Source organism: Amblyomma maculatum, chromosome 10 (assembly GCF_055883805.1).
Source record: "Amblyomma maculatum isolate TAMU_Amacu chromosome 10, ASM5588380v1, whole genome shotgun sequence".
Lineage (NCBI taxonomy): Eukaryota > Metazoa > Arthropoda > Arachnida > Ixodida > Ixodidae > Amblyomma > Amblyomma maculatum.
This window is the reverse complement of record NC_139353.1, coordinates 26740495-26762672: the sequence shown is the minus strand read 5'-3', so window position 1 is coordinate 26762672 and position 22178 is coordinate 26740495. Positions and strand designations below refer to the sequence as shown.

Here is a 22178-nt window from a genome sequence, read left to right as displayed (position 1 = left end):
GCCTAGCACCTTTCTTTATGGGAATTTTCTTACTTTCTTTATGCAGAACTATGGTTGCTGTGCAGCCATATATATATCTTCCATATATAGATATATATATATATCTATATATATCTTCCAGCACTTTCACGTACGGCTCGTCTACTCCCTAATTTCGCAATGCCTGCATCACCGCCGAGGTTTCAACTGAGTCGCATGCTTTTTCGTAATCAATTAATGCTATGTATAAGGGCTGGTTATATTACGAACATTTTTCTATCACCTGGTTGATGGTATGGGTATGATCGATAGTAGAGTACTGTTTCCGAACACCTGCTTGATCCTTTGCTTGGTTGCAGTCTAAGGTTGTCCTGATTCTATTAGCGATTACCTTAGTAAATACCTTATACGTAACAGACAGTAAACTCATTAGTCTGTAATGTTTAAGGTCCTTAGCGTTCCCTTTCGTATGAATGAGGATAATGTTTGCATTCTTCCATGGGACTCTAATACAGAACACTACAATATCATGCGAAGTGGTGGCAAAAGATCTTATTTACGTTCTTTGAACATACAGCAAATCCAAGTCGTGGGCGTTTTCTTATTGTTGTGAACGATTCATGAACCATTGCATAAAAGATACTACCAAAGGCTATGGAGAAAAACTGATGAAATATTTCAAATGCTAGTACGACTTGGAACTTACATACACTGAACTTCAACTTTTAGACACGAGCTTATACGTAGATATCGTATTCTTAAGATTATATATGCCATGAAATTCGCTCTCATGAAGTGCGGACAAAACACTCAAAAGGAAAAAAGTATGGAATGTCAAATTAAGCACAAACAATAAAAATATAAAATATAAAAACTATAAAGTGCGCAATACTTTATAGTTTATAATAAAAGCAGATTTCATTATTTTATTGCCGTTCAGACGTTGTAGTCACCATCTAGTTCCCATGGCAGTTCTTGCAAATGAATTGCAAGTATTTTTTAAACTACTTTAACGAGATCGTAGTATTAGCACAAAACTTGTCCCAGTTGAAAAACGAACGTGTTGTCCGAACGCGAAGACATTTACGATTGAGAGTGAGCATGATGGGCAATATTGACTCCTTCCTGTCTGTACTCCGAGATGCCCGCACTCAAGCTCTCGAATATATCCCCTGTGACGATTCCACAGTTGGCATGGATGCTCACCTGGCTAACCTTTGGCGTCGCGCAGATCACCTCACGCAACGTTTTCGGACACGCGGAAAACGCCACAGAGATCTCGTGCTACTTCGACGACAATTCAAGCTTATCTGGTTATACCAGCTTCACCTGCAAAGTGAGACTTGGCACTCTACATGCGACCGTCTTGGACAAGTACCGGGCCTATCACAACTTTGGCGTATCTTTCGTGGCTTAAATGGCAAGGCACGCGGGGCCTCACCTCTCGCCGAAGATCGTTCTCAATGGCAACTCGGCTGATGTTGAAGATGAAGTTATACGCACCTTTTTCCAACACGCCAGCCTAACGCCTCCACCAGCAGTTTCCATTTTCCCATTCAGAAACCCTGGTACAGACCTGGATCGCCCATTCTCAAAGGGACAACTGCAAGTATCCCTCGGAAGAGGCCGAGCTCGCGCCACACCCGGGCATGACCGAGTCAGTTGGCAGGAGCTTCGCCATCTCAACTCGGCAGCCCAGATTGCCCTTCTCGACATCAATTATTCTTACTGGGAGACCAGAACGGTACCGGATAATCTCAAGCTTTCTCTTATTCCTCCTATCCCTAAACCTGGCAAAAACCCTCGACTTCCTTGTAATTTTCGTCCAGTCGCCCTGACTTCACATCTCTGTAAACTCATCGAGCGCCTGCTGCATACCCGAATTAGTCACTACATTGAATACGTCAGTCCTGGATTTCATCCAGCTCAAGCCGGCTTCCGCCCTAACCTCAGAACGCATGACTGCCTTTGGCTTTGCGAAGAGTTCTGAATAGATCCCATCGTAAAGCGCTACCTGACTATCTCCTGGCTGTCGATATACACAAAGCCTTTGACAATGTTCGCCATGAGGTTATCCTCGAGGAACTCGCCGAACGCTTTCCTTGTACTCGTGCCCAAATCTGAATCCGCAGTTTTTTGACATCTAGACCCATTCAGCTACATGGCACTGCTGCGGGATGGGTGCCCAAAACCTATTACTTGGATAGGGGTGTACCTCAGGGCTCCATTCTCGGACCCATATTGTTCAACTTGGCCATGACACGCGTCGTCGAGAATCTGGAAATCAGCACAAGCGCAAATTTCGCTATATATGCTGATGATATTACCGTCTGGACTGAGGCAGCGGAATACGTAGACACATATTCTATGCAGACTGAACTTCAGGCGTCCCTTTTTTGTCTTGAAGATACACTAACCAAAATTGGCCTCGAACTCGCACCACATAAAACAGAATTGATTAGTATTGACGGAAAACATAGAACCAACCCGAGTATGCAGATCTATCTTCACATCGGAGGCAACATCATCACCTCCTCAAATGGGCAAATCCACATTCTTGGCCTGCCCATCTCAAGATGCAACAGTCCCCAGAAATGGGTTCACCCGCTACAACGCCTTTGGCCAGCACTGCTACACACTATTCGTCGCCTGTCCAACCGGCACAGCGGTGCGCGGCAACATGCCTGCCGTGCGAAGGCCCGAGCAGCGGCGGTCGGAAAAATCCTCTATGGCACACCCGTCCTCCAACTGTCGAAGACTGACTTCGCTAAGGTCGAACGCCTTCATCGCGCAACACTACGCACTATTACCGGTCTACCTAAGCACACTCCTATAGCCGAACGTGAGCGTTTCGCCGCTCTTCCACCACTCACTGCCATTGTTACCGTGTCACAGACGCGTCATCGAATACGTCTAGAGAAAACTGTCCAAGGGCGTCGCCTGCTAGCCTGGGATGAACAGCGTAAAGACAAAACACGCGCCCTATATGCATCTCTTCCCCCTTGGGAGATGCCAGTAGTCACACGCCTTCATCGCCGACCTATAAACCGCAATTTTGTCATTCTCCGAGAGCTCCTCGCTGCTCACCACCGAAAAGAGTGAAGCCCTGATACGACTGATACATTCACCGACTCATCGATTACAAGCGAATTTGCATATATAGGCTGGGTATGCGATGACAACCCTTCCCCTTCAGACGCTTATGCCTGCCATCTACCTCAAGGTACCCCTCTTCATGCTGAACTCCTAACGATTTGGGGAGCCTTGTCAGGAGTGCCTTGCACCGGAACTGGTTTAATACGTATTCTTACTGATTCCTATGAAGATTACAAGGAAATCGCTACTCCCTCGGAGTTCACAAGATGCAAAAGCTACGGCCATACAGCGCCTCCTTAAACGCCACCAACTCGCGACAAGAACTGTCGCTATTCACTGGACCCCAGGTCACTCGGACGAATCAGGGGGCAATGCGGCGGCGCACGCCGCGGCTGCCTTGGCAGGTGGGATGTCCACATTTACTTCCCCACCCCCCTTGCTTCATCCTTACTCGACCTTGTGCGGGCAACTCACCCCTTCTCTTGCCCTTATGCACTATACTCGGACCAGTCTTCGTAGGAATGAGAAAAAAAGAATGCAACTCTATGCTAATACAGAAAGCACAAGGAAACAGCCGGAAAATGTGGGACATGATCAATAATGTAATCGGCAGAAAATTAAAACAGCAGGTAATTCCTGAACACATTCATGAAAACACAGTTGATAGGTTTAATAATTACTTCACAAACATTAGCCCTCCGCTTGCAGCTAATATCCCTAATCCACCGTTCTCTGTTATTGACCCGCGTGTTCATGACACCTTCTTACTGCAAGCAATTGCCGACTGTGAAATCACAGCAACCATGCAAACTCTTGCCGCAAACAAGGCAACCGGACATGACGGGATTACTGCGAGAGCATTCAAAGAAAACGTTCACCATCTGCCCCACTCCTGGCAACAATAATGAATCACGCAATTTACGAAGGTATTTATCCAAATATTTTGAAGATCGCTAGCTTTATACCAGTTTACAAAGAAGGGGATAGTAATGATCCAGGCCGTTACCGTCCAATCTCGGTTTTGAACATAATTAAAACTGTGTTCGAAAAACTTATCGCAAAGCAACTAAACGACTACTTGGAGAGAACTGGAATGATGTCTTACTGTGAACATATGGCTTCATGATTAACAGGACTGCATCTACAGCAGTAACGGCATGGTCTCAAACTTGTGTTCATCTGTGCTTAATAATTAAATATCCATAGCCTTGTTCCTAAACCTAAAGAAAGCATTTGATACTGTTAAATATAAGATTTTAATTCAGAATCTAGAGCACTATGATTTTAGGGATCCACTCTTGATTTATTTACAAGCTACCTTACCAATACAAAATAATTAGTCCATCTAAAACACTTAAAATCATCTCGACAACGTGTCTGTGCTGGAGTGCCCCAGGGGTCAGACCTAGGCCCTGTGCTGTTTTTTATTTATGTTAACGATATTTTTCTCTGTTGGCAGAATTAAAAAACGGTGATGTACGCTGATGACAGTGCAAAAGGTTTTACAGGCAAAACTCAAACTAAAATTTAGACTAAGGCACGCGAGTTAAGTAACATCTCTGCATTGTTTGAGGCTAATAAACTGACATTTAATGCTGTGAAAACAAAGTACATCCTGTTTAGGTCAAGGTACAAAATTACCACAGATACACGATTCCATATTGGCCTCGGTAACGTTTTAATTAAGCACGTTGACATCATTAAATACCTCGGCGTAACCCTAGATAAGAACCTTAATTGGCACAAACATATTGATATCCTGTGCTCCAAGCTTGCTTCAGCTTGTTACTTTCTACATAGAACACGGGGGTGGCTGGACATATCTGTGCTGAAGATCATTTACTTTTCTCTTTTTCATTGTCAATTGACGTACTGCTGCGAATTATGCGCTATTACATACAGATCTTATATTAATAAAATTATCTCTTAGCAGAAAAGAGCACTGCGAATAATAACATGCTCGAACTGGTATCAGTCTAGTGCTGCTTTGTTCAATAGGTTACAGATTATGCAGTTTTCATTATTACAAGAAATGAGAATCGCAATGGTATTAAATAAATGTATACAAATTAATTACCGACTTTCAATAATTATTTTTGTGTTGCATAATAGGAGCACTAGAAATGCAAGCAATAATGATTTTAATTGCTCTGTAACCCGAAATGCCTATTATCCGCACCTAACTCAATATTGCGGGGCAAAATTAGAGATTAGTGAACCACTTGAAATTAAAATGGCTAAAAATTTCCTGTTTTCAGTTAAGCGCTTCTACTTTTCGAAGATTGAGGGTTATATTTGTTAATGTTTTTGTGTCGGCTGTTGAGTGTTGCTCGCTATTACTTTGTTCACTGATCATTTATAACCGAGTTTCATGTTGGTATCTTCTGTTGCTGTTATAACAAATGTGCAGATTAGGCCTATACTAGCTTAGGCTATTGGCCCAGCAGTTGTTGCAAACGTTTTGTGTATCTAGTATGAAAATTTAAAAAAAGCCCCTATATATATCGTCCAGCACTTTTATGTACGGCTCGTCTACACCCTGATTTTACAATACCTGCATGATCACCGAGGTTTCTACTGAATCAAATGCTCTTTTGTAATCACTGAATGCTATATATAAGGCCTGGTTATATTCCGAGCATTTTTCATCACCTGGTTGATGGTATCGATATGATCGAAAGTACCCTTTCCGAAAACGTGCTTGATCTTTTGCTTGGTTGCAGTCTAAGGTTCACGCTTTTCTGAGCGAAGATTGGAAGAAAACACATGGAGACTGACAATCGCTGGTCTCACAACTGATACATTTCACCAATGCATGTAAAATATAAAGGCTTCTCGCACAAGCCGAAACAGTATACAGAAGGAAAAAAGAAAACAGGTGCCCACGGTAACTTATAACAAATCATACCATAAGATAAATGTTTTCTCTTGACACCGAAAAGGTCGAATTCCGATCTGTTTAAGAAACTTGAAATACTGCTTACGCCCTTGTTGCCCCGTTTCTTGATAGGAAGGGAACTGCTATGTTAACATGCATTTTTAAAATTGAGGCTTTCTACAATCCTTGCACTATCAAAATCCTGCGGACATTCCTTGAAAACTCCTGAAGTGCTAACCTAAGCGTAAAATCTCGTTAGTTCGTTAATTTCGCCCATAATCCCTCGAGTGGGCGTTGAAGCATCTGCCTTTGTGGGCAACTGAATTTCTACACAACAGTGGAAATCTAGTACTCCGCTCCTCATTGGCATTTCACAAAAAACCTGCCATGATTTTTTTCAATCAAGTTTTGGTGATCTCCTTGGATGAGATGCGGTGACATATTTGGACGAGCTTAACTGGAGCCACGAAACCGAGTGACATCGGAAGTCTTTTCACTACCCTCTTTAAGTTATGCAATTCTTTTCGCAGGTAGGGAGTAGGTTTTGTTCGCACGGTCAGCTAACCTCTCTTCTCTTCATGATCGTAACACTTTTCTTCAACGTTTCCAAGAAAGGTCTCGGCAACAGCCACCACTGCAGACTAGGGGTAACCTGAATCATAAATGTTTGCCAATTGGTTATCATAACTATCCTACATATTGTGTTCACACGGATTCTCTGGAGCTTCCTCGAGGTAGAGGTATGCGCTTGTTTATTTCTTTTTGTGTTGTGAATCAGCTGTCAACAGTTTTGTTTTCATACGTGAGGCTTAGACCGAGAACATGGATTCCCCGCCTAATTGAGAGGTATGTCTAAACTCTGAGCAAGGGTTTGTTCGCGCAGTTGGCAATTAGATGATGATAAATCCCTTCCTATGCTGCTTAATAATGTTTAAATTCTGATAACATCGCAGTACTGTAGAGATCTCTGATTATCCAAAGCGATCAAAAACCTCCAAAGCGTAATTACAATTTTGTGATTTTATCCGAGTTAAATATAGGAGCGAACCTTTGATCAAAGTTGGGCAAATAAAGTTTAAGGTCCGTGCAATGCAGGACCCAATATATATCTTCAGATTTTTTATACACCCGGTTATTAACAGCGATAAACGCTCATTAGAGGTAAAATTCGGGAGCGTCGCAAAATTGTCGACATACATACCAACTCAATTCTGGTAAAGGATGATAGAATATTTCTATTCACTGTTTCAGTTACGCGATTAGCTCTTGGTGAAGTGTACAACAGTACAATTTATCCACATTCGTAGAAAATTTGAGGCCATTATTGTGGTTGGTATTCAGCAAATCAACAATTTCTCCAGAATTCTTTTTATTCAGGTAGTTATTATCGGTCAGATTTTGAAAATATATTTTATTCTACGAAGCATGCTTACTTTCTTTAGGTCAAAACGGTAGATCTGGCATAGCGTGTTGGCACTAAAAAACAAGTTCAAAGAATTCTTTTTGCAATTGATTTCAGTAGGAATAGGGTTTCATTCCGAATGCCTTTGGAGGAGATAGGAATTTTCATTTTCGAAATTGAGGGAAGGCTGTTTTTAACACGGCTCATAATTTTATGCTCAGATTTAAGGGGATTTTTTGTGGAATAGGCATTTTTGTAAACGTACAAAGTTCTAATTTTTGTCAGCCTGTAAAAAAGGGGAACTTTGTTCTCTTCAGAGTGCGCCAAAATTTTTTTCAAAATCATGCAACCATGTCCATCTCTATAATTACCACCAGTTTCAAAAATGATTCAGCATCAATGCGGTTGTACCAGGGCTGGTTGGCTGCGATGTACTACACCCATTCCCAGTTATGCTCTCGGCTGAACTAGCTGATGAATTGTGGAGCAACTTTTTAATGCAGTCCTTCCGAGGTTCTGAAGCGACAAAAAGTGGGGAGATTTGCCACAGAGATATGTGGACTGCTCATTGAAAAACTGCTCTCTTTGTTTTCGTATTTTTTATGTGCGCCGTTTTTACATGGGTCCGAATGCGATCTGCCACCATCTCTACCCACTCAAGACTTAGCTGCACTTCACCACCGCATTGTAAAGAACGTGCCGAGAAACAACGGGAGAGTTGCTTCTTGAAGGTGCGCACTGCTTTTCGAAAACCTCTGTTAATTCCAGTGATAAGCATGTTTGACCGCATTTGCAAATGGTGATGGTAGACCTGAACAAAATGCAGATGTGTGGTTTTATTGAGAGGCCTATACCGCAAATCAAATACTTCAGGCTGAGGAGAAGAATCTACACTTAAGAAAATACTGGAAAAATGCGGCACACAGTTAAAAACAGAAAGTTTAAAATTTGCACATGTGTAGAAGTGGCAAGTGTTCCATGCAGCTAATCAATTGTAAAGGCAATGCGCTGGAAGCTTTTAACGCCAACATGCATAAATGAAATGTACCATTTCGCACTATTGTTTAAGAGAACAGCTCTTGGCATTATCTTGTTATGCGGCTCTTGAAAATCTTTGCAACATATCATGTCGGAGCACTTCCTCTAAGCAACTGTACAGCAACTGGTGATTTCCTAATGACCGATTACAAAACTAGCTTTGCGTTCTCTATGTGGAAGGTTTGTTGTATTTTATACCTCGCAAGGGGTTGTTCTCATTATTTAAATGCGCATTGATTGAAATAAGCCATCACACGTCTCCAAAATTCACCTTGTACGTCTGTTGACAATTAGTAACTCTTTGTGAATTTTACCTCCAGAGAACTTTTGTCGCTCTTAACTCAGACTTTTTGCCCTTTAAATGATTGTCTAGTGAATCATGTGTTGCCGTTTTAGGTTATGTTTCTGAAGCTTCAACTGTTTTTAACTTGAACGAAGTCCAAATCCGTATAGATACATATACTATTTTTTGATCTTGTTGGTCAGTTAGACCAGTGTACACTCCTGCGCAATTTTTAAAAGAATTTTACACCTTGCTTTGCCGCATGGAAAGGGAACGACTTTCACTTGCCAAATGCCGAATCAGGATCATATTAAGCTTTCACATAGACTGAAACATTTGATGGGGACTGTGTATTTTTGTCCTAGCTATGCCCCCGTGTGCAAAAAGAACCATTGACGTATGGTTCAGCCCACACACAATAATAAATCATAGTGTACCTGTGCCTCGGGGAAGCACTAGAAAAATCGTGCGAATATGAAATAAAAAACAGCTGTGGCAACCAATTGTCAAGCATTTTGGGTTTTGTATTACCCTTAATCGGAAGCGATGGCTCTTACCGAGACAGTTATGAAAAAGGTAATGAACCACGATCAAGAAGACGCGGAAGATGGTGAACGGTGCGACAGAAACCCAAGCGGCAAACCCATGGTCAGCCCGCTTTCGATTTCAGCAAATATGGCAAATAACTCATCGGGCCGAGCTCGGCCGCCCAGCTCGGCTCGATTTCGGGGATCGACCATGCCATAGAGCGGAAGATCTTCGGAAATCGACATCGGACCGCCGAGTATGACTGACTTGGTAATCCTGCTGCCGCTGTCTGGTCATGCATTGGCCATGTCTTGCTTACAATGGCCTAACCACGGCCGCAGTCTGGCCACGTAGGCGGTACTCGGTGACCTGTGGTTTGTCCATGTCTGGTCAGGGTTTATTGCCCGTTATTGAGCCATGCAGCGTCAGCAGTTTTATTGTATACGAAAATCGCTGCTGCGCAGAGGTTCTAGATAGAGAGCTTTTTTTTTTTCTTTTAACCAGAGTTTGAGTTTATAGCATGGACAATAATATTGCCGCGAAAGATTTAAATCTTTATTGTAGTTTTTCGACATCTTCGTTCATGCTCGTTTCGCGAGATGCTACTTTATAATTTTCTTCATCGCGCAAGATACACCGATACGTATCCTGAAGGAGCCGATCACTCGAGTGAGTCTCTACAATATTCCAGATTATGCTGGTAACCATTTGCGACTTTATCTAGATGTTTCCTCGGCGCCTATAAATGAAGTGTTCATTGGTGTGACGGAGTTAGTGATTCGACGACCAGCGAGCACATTTGCTGCCGTCGTCGAGTTGTTCAATTATTTTAAGGCGCAAGTCAGCCTAGTAAAGAGCAAGATTTCAGTGCTTTACGTCTGTCTTCTTTTTTGTACCTATTTCCTTCACACCACCACGTGATATAAGACGGAGGTGCTGAATCCCTCTCAACATGACCAAGCTGCTGAATGAATACGGAGCCAGCCGGGCAGACATAGCCTTTCGTTTCGTCCAGCTCCGTGAGCCCGCCCCCCCCCCCCCCCCTTCTTCCCCCAGCTACTAAGAACGACCGGATGAGGACGCAGAAGACTGTCTTGACATATTCAACCTTACGCCATAACTCAAGGCTTTGGACGATTCAGCAATATTGAAGTAAGTTTATTTCACACTTCAGGGTTCTGCGCTGATGCGTCGTTGCATGATTCGAACACATTTAGGACAGAACTTCTGAAAGTCTTTACAAGTGTTGTCAAAAAAGAAAGAGCGCAATATCTCTTTCTATCCATGATTCAACTTCTAAACGAGTCTGTCCTTGCTTACGTTGAATAGATAAAACGTCACTTCCGCCGCGCCGATCCCAACATGACCGAGGAGAATAAGGTCATCTTTCTGATTCGCGGTGTAAGACTAGCTTTTTGCCAGTCAAATACGCCAACCGCCAAATTTTGTGGCGGAATTCTGTTAGGTAGCAGTGAGTATAAAAAAGACCATGGAAACAAGGTCCCGCACGTATAGCCGGTTAATCCAAGGTTTCCCCCTTGAATGAACCGGTGTTTCTGTACGAACGGTTGATTTGTGACTCGTCGTAATAGGCCATGACTCACTAACCAGTTCTATATATAATGATCGATTTATATTGCTACCGTCCCCCCAACTCTCGAAAAGTAAAAGATGTAATTTTGGCGACGCCTTACCAGCGGAGCTGGACAGTACGAGAATGGATTAGTAGAGCAACATATCGACAGCTAGGGCCTGAGATCAAAAATTTACTTGTTTCGCAGTTTTCATAAGAAACTGTGGCAAATCACCAATCCTCACTAAGGGTTAGGTTTATAAACTCATTTCTTCAAACGCGTATTATGTAAGAATTCAACAGATTTTAGCATGCTTGTTTTCTAACGGTGGATCAGAAACTGTACCGTTCCGGCACTGACGAACTGCTGCAGGCGGTTTATCTTGTAGTGTGCGGATATATTTTCGGCACAAAATCCGATTATAACCATCAACTGGTAGCCGCGAGACCACACTTCTCTATATAAACCATCCTGATTTGGTAGTACTTCCGCGTGAAATGCTCTGAGCACACATGTGCTCTCAGACGCAGGAGCGACGGATAGCAGATTTCAGTTTGTAGCGAAATCCTTTCTTGTTTTGAAATCTGTGCGAAATCACTGAGGTGTTTTCCGTTGAATAACTCATGCAGGGCCAACAACACATTAGATACATACCACCAATTCCTGCAAGTAATGCATTAGGTGTGAGTTCAAACTTGACGGTGATTCCACGATTGATGCTGTTAGCAAGCGAGCTGTCGACTGTGTCTGCATTGTGCCAGCTATTATTTACGCGAGTCTAGCGCCACCGTCACTTTGCCCTGTACTAGTAGCACCGTTTAAGATCGTATAAGGTACCTAAAATCGCACAAACTGCTGCATTGTCGCCGTTGTCTGCTCGACCCCCCTTCATGTCTGTGATGTCATAAGCACAGTAATGGCACTAAATGTTTTTGTCTGGCAGTGATAGTCGTGATTCCCGGAGCGCATGTTTAAAATTACTTTGCGGAACAAATAAAACGTCCAGAAATGCGTTTTTTTTTTCGAACTTTATCTTGACGTTGAGAAGTGCTTCTGATGCACATTTTGGTGATATCTGTCAGAGTCAAAATATCGCCGGAGTTGCTCTTTGATATAACTACCGAGGAATTTCAAAATGTGTAATACAAGATTGAAGATGAAGCATCAGTAATACGTTCTAAACAGAAATACACTCTCCGGTTACCTGCTCGTAAACAATATTACCACAAAGCCCCTTTCACTGACGGTCAGACCAGAACTGTTTTGTTAACAATAAATAGTGTAGAAAACCCAGATGGCATACCTTCTTTATACCCGCTGAAAGCACAGCAATAAGGCTACAGTTTTGCTGGCTGTGCTGGGTTTAGGGGGGCTGAAGCGGCATGACAGATGCATGCTTGCAAGACGCTACCAGCCTGTTCTCCGTCATGACTGGTCGGAAAGTTCATAATCTCTTAATTTTTTCTGACGCCAGAAGCGTCCGGCTTGAAAAGCGGGTCGATGTCAGAACAATGAAAGCTTTCTGTTTTTTGTAGGCTGCAGGCCGCAATGGAAAGATGTTCTGGCAGCAACAATGCAAACTGGTGAGAAAAGATGTTCTTTTCAGAGCTGCTGCAGCCGGAAGGCCATATCGGGCATAGTAGCGCGATTAATATTAAACGCACTAGCTAACCACCGTAAGGACCACCCTGAGGCCGCAAGGTTTGTTTCAAATATTCAATTCGACACCTAAGATTCAACGGCTTCAAACAAGTAAGTTATTTGGCGTCTTCATAGAATCTGTAGTATTAATGTTATTTATTTTGATGAGTGTATTCAATATATGAAACGTGCTTTGAATTTTATGCAGCTGACTGTCATTGCAGCCTCAAATTATTTTTGTACGAACATTCTTCAGCAGTTTTCAGAGTTATCGTTTTCATAGCGCCTTTATGTATTTTTAGACAGTGAGGAGTTCTAATTTCATTTTGTTTTAACCCGAATAAACAGGTCGGCGCCACACCTGACGGAAGGTGAAATGTGAAATGTCTGACCCTTGCTCAGCTATCAAGCTTTGACAATCGTTTTATCTTTCTCAGCAGCACAAGGCTATAAGAACACTGCTGATGTTTCATTCGTCAGGATTCAAAACTCCATCTAGCTTGCAGAGAATTCTATTTTAAGTAAGGTTTCTAGTGTGCCTTTCTGTTTAAGCCCTATTTTGAAGTTCACATGTAAGTGCAGCAATAAGCAGGAAAAAAACATGTGCCTTTGTGATTAAAATTACTTGCCCCTGCTTATATAAAAGTTTCATAAAGAAGGTTCTTCAGAGCCCTATAACTAGTGACTTATTATGATCTCCGCGAAAATTTTCAGTGTTTTCTACATCGATGTGGATGTCTCATACAGCAAAACTGGGCGTAATGAAGCTTATTTTTCGACCTGCTGTTTTCATCCGCGCGTAACCTTTCCAAACACAAATGCTGCAACGGAAGCGACTAAAGAGCACTTCGCACGTAATGATGACGATCATTACCTCCAGTTGCTTCTGCCGTGTCCGTGTCTTCTTTTATGTTAATGTGTCGTTAGCGCTTTGTTCTTTTTTTTAAAGACAATAATATTGTAACAGTACAGAAGAAGATGAAGTTTAGAAGGCAAGTGAAGGAGAAAGACGTTGGAAAAAGACTCTCGTGCCGGACGCGCTGCCGTTGACCAGCTGAGCTCCCTACCCTATCGTCTTGTTGTTCAGCGCTCCGACGTCTTACCCCCTTCGTAACAATATAATATAATAGACACGGACAAGCGCTTGTCTGTGTCTTCTTTCATGTGAATGTGTCATTGGAGCTTTGTTCTTTTTTTTCTTAAATGCTGCACCAACAAGCCCAACAAAAAGTCCTTCTTGAATATTATTGTCTACTGGACAACTATCTGCTGGTGTGAGTGACCATCTGCCGGCCTATTATTGTCGCTTCCCAAATCTTATAAACATATTGAAATATGTGAGGCTTCCCAGGGTAAAATAGTGCTCTTACATGTGTTATTGTTGTCATGTAACCTTTTCGCTACTTCTGTTCTTGCCCTTTTTAGCGATGGCTACCCAATTCTTCATTTTGTGGCTATTGCTTACTGGTTAGCTAAGATGGTTTTTGTATTTTCTACATGTGGTGTATTCTGTCGCAACTGAACTTGAGCCTAATGCTGGTAGGTCATCTCTCCCGAATTCAAACCGGAATGACTGACGCAACTACAACTCAACAATCTCTCTCTACATCTCTATGCCATTAAAAAAAAAAAAAAAAGCTTGCAAAAGCCAAGATCACATTCAAACGTCGGCTTAAGAGTACACTAGATGGCGCCTTTTATACCGTCCCTGAATTATACGAATTTGTGGCCTTGAGGGATTGAAACACTGTTCGGCTAAGTGTCAAACATCCTTTTGAGCATTCGGTTGGGGGGACGAGAGCAGAGGCGTCGAGCAGTAAGAGCAGTACAGGAGCACACCGAGCGACGGTGTAACTGTCCTCCCACGGGAATGCTCTCTGTGTGTCGAGAGCAGCGCGCCGTGACCATGTGACAGCATTTCCCTCCCCAGCATTCTCCACCTGCCCGCAGTGGCGGCAGTTGCAACTCGAGGAGAGGCCAAGGCTCCGTGTAGAACCGCTTGTTTTGTATGCCTTTGTTCTCACAGAGCGGCGATCTGCCTCCTTTGGCTCTTTCGACGCCAGCAGCGACTCTCAAACATGCATACAGCACCAGAGCAATGCTTTCCGCTTGCCGAGCACCGACGCTTTGCAGCCGCCATTTTGAGCGCCGTGACTATATAATAAAAAATGATGGCGCGGATATGACGCTTTATGCCATGTGACTTCCTCTACACTCACTTTAGACAGGGAGCAGCCGAAAGTGCACTTGGGTGCTCTCAGCTGGCGAAAAGCCCTCCTCCTCTACCACTGTGTCCTCTACAATTGGAAGCCAGTGATTCTACTCCTGCTCTTCCACTGGAGGGCGCCCGGTTGTCTGAGAGCCATTTCGAAGTGCTCTCGAGTGCGTCTGCTCTCCTACTCAAATTCAGTTCAGTTCAGTTCAGGCGTTCAGTCGTGTCCGACTCTTCGTGACCCTATGGACCATGTCACGCCACGCTTTCCGGTCTCTCACTATCTTCTTAACATCACATAGCTTCATCTGCAATGTCTCGAGAATGCCATCTAACCATCGCGTTCGCTGCCTACCCCTTCTCCGGCGACCCTCAACCTTTCCCAACATCAAATCTTTCTCCAGCGACTCCTCTCTTCTCATCAGATGACCAAAGTAGCTGAGCTTTAACTTTAGAATTTGACCCTCCAATGAGCAGTCAGGGTTTATGGTCGACAATATCGACTGATTTGATCTTCTGGCAGTCCAAGGAACTCTTAAGAGTCTTCGCCAGCACCACAATTCAAACGCGTCAATTCTTCGGCGGTCAGCCTTTTTCACAGTCCAACTCTCGCATCCATACATCACAACTGGAAAGACCATAGCACGGGTTATACGGATCTTGGTTGGCAGACTAATGTCTCTGCTCTTTACTAGGCGGTCAAGGCTAACCATTGCTCTCTTTCCCAGAAGCAGGCGTCTCCTAATTTCATGGCTGCAGTCTCCTTCCGAGGTAATCTTGGCGCCCAAGAACAGAAAATCTGTCACAGCTTCCACTTCTTGTCCACTGATGCTCCAGGACTTGATAGGGCAAGACGCCATGAACTTCGTCTTTTTAATGTTCAGTTTAAGCCCAAACTTCTCACTCTCTTCCTGTACGCGCATCAGAAGTCTCTTGAGTTCCACTTCACTTTCTGCCATTAAAGTGGTATCATCCGCATATCTAAGGTTGTTGATACGTTTTCCAGCAATCTTCACTCCAGCTGAAGACTCGTCCAGACCGGCCTTCCTCATGATGCACTCTGCATATAGGTTAAATAGGCAGGGCGACAGTATGCAGAATTGCCTCACCCCTTTCTCAATCGGAAACCAATCAGTAAGACCATGCCCAGTTCTGACAGTGGCCTCTTGCCCTTCATAAAGGTTCCTGAGGAGACAGATGAGGTGAATTGGAACTCCCATCTCTTGGGGGGGGGGGGCGCTGTGAGCGCGCGAAGCGAGAGGACGTGCAGCGTATCGGCTCCACCAAAGTTTTGGCTGGAGCTACGAAATTTCGACCTCAACCCCATCAAGTCAGCTGCGATTGTCTGCGTGAAATTGGCAGCTACCTGTGGACACCACCCGCACACAGGTGGGACTATTAAGGCATTTTTAGGGCCGATCATCACTTGCGTGTCATGGCGGCGACGCTAGGCCTAACGGCTGCGCCGCAGCCCGGCCGTGGGTGAGTCGCCCAAAAGCGGCAAGATGGCTCAACAGCTACAACGTGGCTACGACCCGGCCACCATGACCTGGTCCGAGATTTCGGCAACTTCTGCGCCTGATAGCCCGGATTCTGCGCCCATCGAGAACCCGAGGCTATTCAAATTGGTTGAACGCCGCTCCCGCAAGCGGAACGCCAAGAAGGCGGACACCAAGTTGAATGACCCCTCAACACAGCAAAACGCTGCTGCGCGTGCTGCAGCACTTCACGGCGGGCCCCCACGTAACTCTGGACCCGTTTGGAAACCAAAGCCGTTTCCGCGGCTTCACCCCGAAGACATTGTCATCATCCTGAAACCCCGGGTGACCGTCGCTCTCAAGGATGTCTTCCAACATGGCGAGCTGGGAGCAGCGTTCGCGGCCTACCTGGGCACCCAGGCCGCAGCATCGCTCAGCCTCCTCCCCACGTGGGAGCAAAATCTTATCGTCGCAGGCACCCGACAACCGCACGTCGCTGACAAGCTTCTGCGTGAATTTGAAATTGAGTCGCCCAAAGGTCACCTCCCCATGTACGGCCAATTGAAACTGACTGGTGATGTGTGTCGCGGCGTCATCACCGTTGCCAACTACGAGACCAGTGAGTCACTCCAAAACAAGATCCAGTGGCGTGCTGGAGAGCTTGCCGATATCCGCAAGCTTGGAAAATCAAACGTCGCGGCGCTCACTTTTGTGGGCAAAGTGGTGCCGCGATTCATTCACTATAATTCAGAGGTGACCCTTGTACGTGCGTACAAGCGAACTGTCCCGGCCTGCGTGCGATGCGGTACTTTGGGCCACCGGGCGGACACATGCCCCTGCCCGGACAACGAAAAGTGCGGCCTGTGTGGCCAAACGGTGCCGACCGTCGACGGGGTCAAGGCACCTCATGAATGTACTCCATCCTGTGCAGTGTGCGGGCAAGCCCACCCTACCAACTCACGTGACTGCACAGGAAAATTCCGCCAGCTGAAGGTACCAGGCCCCAAGGCCAAACGCCGTGAGCCCCCAGCAAAACGGCGGCAGCCAAGGCAGCAAGCTTCAGGTGGCAATGGCGGAACGCCGCCTGCTCCTACTGCTACCGACATCAAAACGCCGCCTGGGAAGAAGAAGGCGCCTCCACCGCCACCGCCCAGTGGCACGGACAACCACCACTTCCCGGCTCTCAAGACGGGTGGCGCTGCCGGCGCCCGGGCATCCGCGCCCCAACAATGCAAACAGGTGAGCAACTGGGCGGGAATCGCCTCCTCTTCTCCCCGGCCCCCCTCTTCCCCACTCACCGTCTCCGCGCTCGATGCGGAATACAAAAAGCAGATTGACGTGCTCCGGGCACAGAATGAAATTTTACTGAACAAAATTCAAAATTTAGAATCAAAATTGACGTCCGCCGCTCCGAGCCCACAGAACTCGGACGCGATGGAGAGCGATGCGGAGCTGTCGCCAGCCCTCGTGACAGCGATCTCCGCGATGGAGGAACGCTTATCCTCAAAAATGCAATCTATGATCGAGGCCGCTATGGACCAGATCTTCACCAAGGTCATAACTGCCATACCCGCAGTCGTCTCAAAACACATCTCGGACAACCCCCGCCTCCTCCGTCGGTCGGGGCCCATTAGGGACGTATCCCGTCCTGCAAAATTCAACCGTCGGATCACTGATTCGGACAATGAGGAAAGCTGCCCCGCTCCTGCCGCAACCCCCTTGGTGCCGCAGGTAGCTGGCTCTGGGGCAGCCACTCCCTCCTCCTCCCCTCCAAAAATGTTCAATCATGGCGAGACACCTTAGTCAAAGACGCTCTTCTACCTCCAATTCGGCCATCTCAACATTAATAACACAATGGAACTGTAGAGGTTTTAAGGACCGCACTAAACGGGACAATTTCCGCCTCTACCTTGAAACATTCGAGTCTGTACCAGCCGTGGTTGCCCTCCAGGAGCCAGGCCTGGGCGCCACACTTTCAAGTTACACGACGTTCCAACAGGATCCCGCGTCTTGTCTTCTCGTACACAAAGCATGCACAGCCAACTTAGTGGATCTCGATCTCCAACTAGATTATTCCTAGGTAATGGTGACAATCCTACCACTCCGCCGCAGGGACCCGCCATTGCATGTACTCAACGTGTACTGCCCTCCCAAACTGAAGCGAGTGACATTCGCGGACCTCTTCAGCCGCGCGCTAAGAGTAGCGGGTCGCGATCCCCTCCTGATCGTGGGCGACTTTAACGCTCCCAGTCAGCTGTGGGGGTATCGCAAGGAGGAGTCGCGCGGACGTAAGTTGGCGGAACTTGCGTCCACGTTGGGCCTCACCCTCCACACTGACCCGGTCTGCCCAACACGGTTAGGAAACTCCGTGACACGGGATACGTGTCCGGACTTAACCTTCACTCGCTACATAAGACACGCAGACTGGCTCAACACCAAGGAAACCCTCGGTAGTGACCACTGCATCCTTAACATTACAATACACACACGCCCGCTCAAACGTCCTACAACACAAGCCCGTATCCCAGATTGGACGAAATTCAGGCAAAATTTTGACTCACTTGATAACACACCCATTTCCGAGCAAGGCTACTCAGCATGGTCTCAACAGCTGCTGACACACCTTCGCTCGCATGAAACACAGATCCAGCTCTCAGAGGCGGTTACGGACGTGGATAACCACCTCCTACACCTCTGGGAAGCCCGTCGCAGCCTCGTCCGCCGTTGGCGACGCCAGAAACACAACAGAAAGCTTAAAGCTCGAATTGCCGAGCTCACCCAGAAAGCGGCTGAGTACGCGGCCCATCTCGCCGACTCCAACTGGGTGGATAGATGCAACACGGCCGCGCGACAAATGTCTAGCCGCAACACATGGCGCCTCTTTCGAGCCCTCATCGACCCAACCCAAACGCGAACTGAAACACAGAAACATTTGCAGAGAGCCATGCATGCTTTCTCTGGCAACACGACACAACTGGCACAGAAACTCCGGGACCAGTATCTGTGTACAGCCCTAGACCCCCGTGGATCATCATACTCTTATGCAGGCAGAGAGAACACAGAGCTGGATCAAATTTTCCAGCTCTATGATCTGCGGGCGGCTCTTGCCAAAATGAAACGAGGCACTGCCCCGGGAAGGGATAAGGTCACCGTCAAGCTTTTGACGAACCTGCCCGACTCGGCATACCAGTCCCTCCTCGACTACATCAATGCGATTTGGCGCGGGGACACCCCCCTGCCAAGCGACTGGAAAACGGCTCTGGTAACCTTTATTCCTAAATCAGGGAAACCAATTGACACAGATAACCTCCGTCCCATCTCTCTCACCTCCTGTGTGGGCAAACTAATGGAGACGATGGTGCGGGACCGGCTATCTGAATATCTTGAACAAAAACATGTATTCGCAGGCACCATGTTCGGATTCCGCCCACACAGATCCGCTCAAGATGTCCTCCTGCAACTCAATCGGGAAGTCCTTGACCCACTCGAATGCCCCCATAATGACCGGGTAGTACTCGCCTTAGATCTCAAAGGGGCATTTGATAATGTAACACACGAGATTATACTCACCCACCTAAGCCAGACCGACTGTGGTCTCAACACATTCCAATACATCAAGCAATTTCTCACGGATCGTCAATCCTACATTCGCATCCAAGATAATGAGCATGGTCCGTACCTACTCGGCACGCGGGGAACCCCCCAAGGCGCAGTACTTTCCCCGCTGCTCTTCAATTTGGCTATGATGCACCTGCCTGCCCAGCTCGATGGTGTCGCTGGTGTGCAGCACGCCCTGTATGCCGATGACATCACCCTGTGGGCCACGCATGGCAGTATCGGGGACATTGAAACCAGCCTGCAAACAGCTGCGACGATAGTAGACCGCTACGCCCGCCGCTGTGGTCTTCAGTGTTCCCCACGAAAATCAGAATTTGTGCACCTCCGCCACTCGCGAAAGTGCACAACTCAAATCACTCTATCTTTAGACAGTGGTCCCATACAAGAAGCTGACGAGATACGGGTACTCGGACTCTACATACACAAACACAGACGATCAGACACTACATTGGCCAAACTCCGTAAGGTGGGGGACCAGGTGGGCCGCATGGTCCGCCGAGTTTCAAACAAACGCGGGGGGTTGCGAAGTAAGGATGCCTTGCGGCTGGCAAACGCCTTCGTGACCAGTCGGATTTTATATTCGACACCGTATCTCCCCCTACGGAAACAAGATGAGGATGCCCTTGAGGTTATCCTTCGTAAAATTGTCAAGCGTGCCCTGGACCTCCCCATCACTACTTCAAACAGGCGTCTTATGGCCCTTGGGGTGGTGAATACTTTCCGGGAGCTCCGGGAGGCCCACCTTACAAATCAGTACACGCGTTTGTCGCAAACGGAGTCGGGTCGCCGCCTTCTTGCTCGACTCCGTATCCAACACACCACACTCATGGAAGACAGGTTTCGCATCCCAGAATTGTGGAGACGCGCCCTCTGCGTGCGACCTCTGCCAGCGAATATGTCACGCGAAGATCATAATGGTCGGCGCCTTGCACGAGCGGAAGCCCTAGCCCGACATTATGGCAACAAAACAGGAGTATACTACGTGGACGCCTCCGGCCCTCACCACGGGGGATGGTACACGGCCGCTGTAGTTCACAACAGCAAAACGGTTAACGGTCTCACCTTCAGAGCCCACAGTACAACACACGCAGAAGAGGTGGCGATTGCTCTCGCGGCCTCTCATTCCGACTCAAAATACATAATTACCGACTCGCGAGGAGCCTGTCGGAACGTCAGACAAGGCTGGACTCCCTTACTAGCCTATAAAATTTACTTAAATTGCATACGGGATACGGACCCCGCACACCGCTACCTTATATGGGCCCCTGCTCATCAGGGTTTGGCAGGAAACGAGGCAGCAGACGCAGCCGCCCGCGCGCTCTCTCACCGGGCTGTTTTCTCCTCCCTACCCGATCCGGAACCCGATTTTAATCCGGCCTACACCTTCAAAGATATCACGACGTACTATCAAAATTGTCATCGCCTTTACCCCAGCCCATGTAAAGGTCTCAAAAAGGCGGATGAGCGGCTCCTTCTCCGCCTTTTCACCAATACATTGCTGTGCCCGGCAGCCCTAAAACATTTTGACCCCTCCTTTAGTGGCAGCTGCCCACACTGTGGAGCGGTGTCTTCTGACATCTATCACATGGTGTGGGCCTGCCCCTCCAACCCGTCTATTCCCCCCATCCCCAACCCAACCCGGGAGAACTGGGAGGCGGTCCTGCTCGGCTGCCACGACTTACAGGCCCAACAAGCCTTAGTCGGACGCGCCCGAGCGGCGGCAACCGCCACTGGGGTCCCCAACTAGGGACCTCCACCTAGTGTTTGTAAGGACCGGCCCCTTACGGGCCGATCCAAACATCCTTGTGTAAATAAATGTTCTTACCACCACCACCACCCATCTCTTGGAGAGCTTGCCACAATCTGCTGTGATCTACGCAGTCAAACGCTTTCGCATAATCAATAAAGCAGGAGTAAATGGGTTTCTGGAACTCTCTTGCTTTTTCCATGATCCAGCGAAGGTTGGCAATTTGGTCTCTAGTTCCTCTGCCCTTGCGAAACCCAGCTTGCACGTCCGGAAGCTCCCGATCCACATACTGCTGCAGCCTACCTTGCAGGATTTTTAACATCACCTTGCTAACATGCGAAATAAGCGCGATCGTGCGGTAGTTGGAACAATCTTTGGCACTGCCTTTCTTTGGAATGGGGATGTAAACTGACCTCCTCCAATCCTGTGGCCACTGCAGGGTTGTCCAAATCTTTTGACATAATGTATGCAGTGTGTTAACAGCGTCGTGGTTGAGGTTTTGAAGCAACTCAGCTGGAATACCATCAATTCCGCTAGCTTTCTTCTTAGCAAGGCTGGCTAAGGCCCATTCAACTTCACTCTTCAGGATGCCCGGCTCGAGATCAGTAATCACAACCGTCCTATGTTGGGTTTGCACATCCGGGTCCTTCTTGTACAGTTCTTCTGTGTATTCCTGCCACCTCTTCTTTATCTCTGAGGCTTCA

General features: G+C 46.7%; 1 protein-coding gene across 2 annotated transcripts in view; it reads left to right on the top strand.

The window, feature by feature from the left end:
- The first annotated feature begins 12386 nt into the window (after positions 1–12386).
- The window catches only part of LOC146175948 (protein-cysteine N-palmitoyltransferase HHAT-like), a 46110-nt gene continuing 36318 nt past the window's right edge, over positions 12387–22178 (top strand). Inside the window, exon 1 of one of the 2 annotated variants that reach the window (XM_084582317.1) lies at positions 12387–12530. The gene's annotated coding sequence lies outside the window, so the exon portion shown is untranslated. The remainder of the gene's footprint in view (positions 12531–22178) is intronic. The other variant, XM_084582318.1, reaches the window with a different exon arrangement.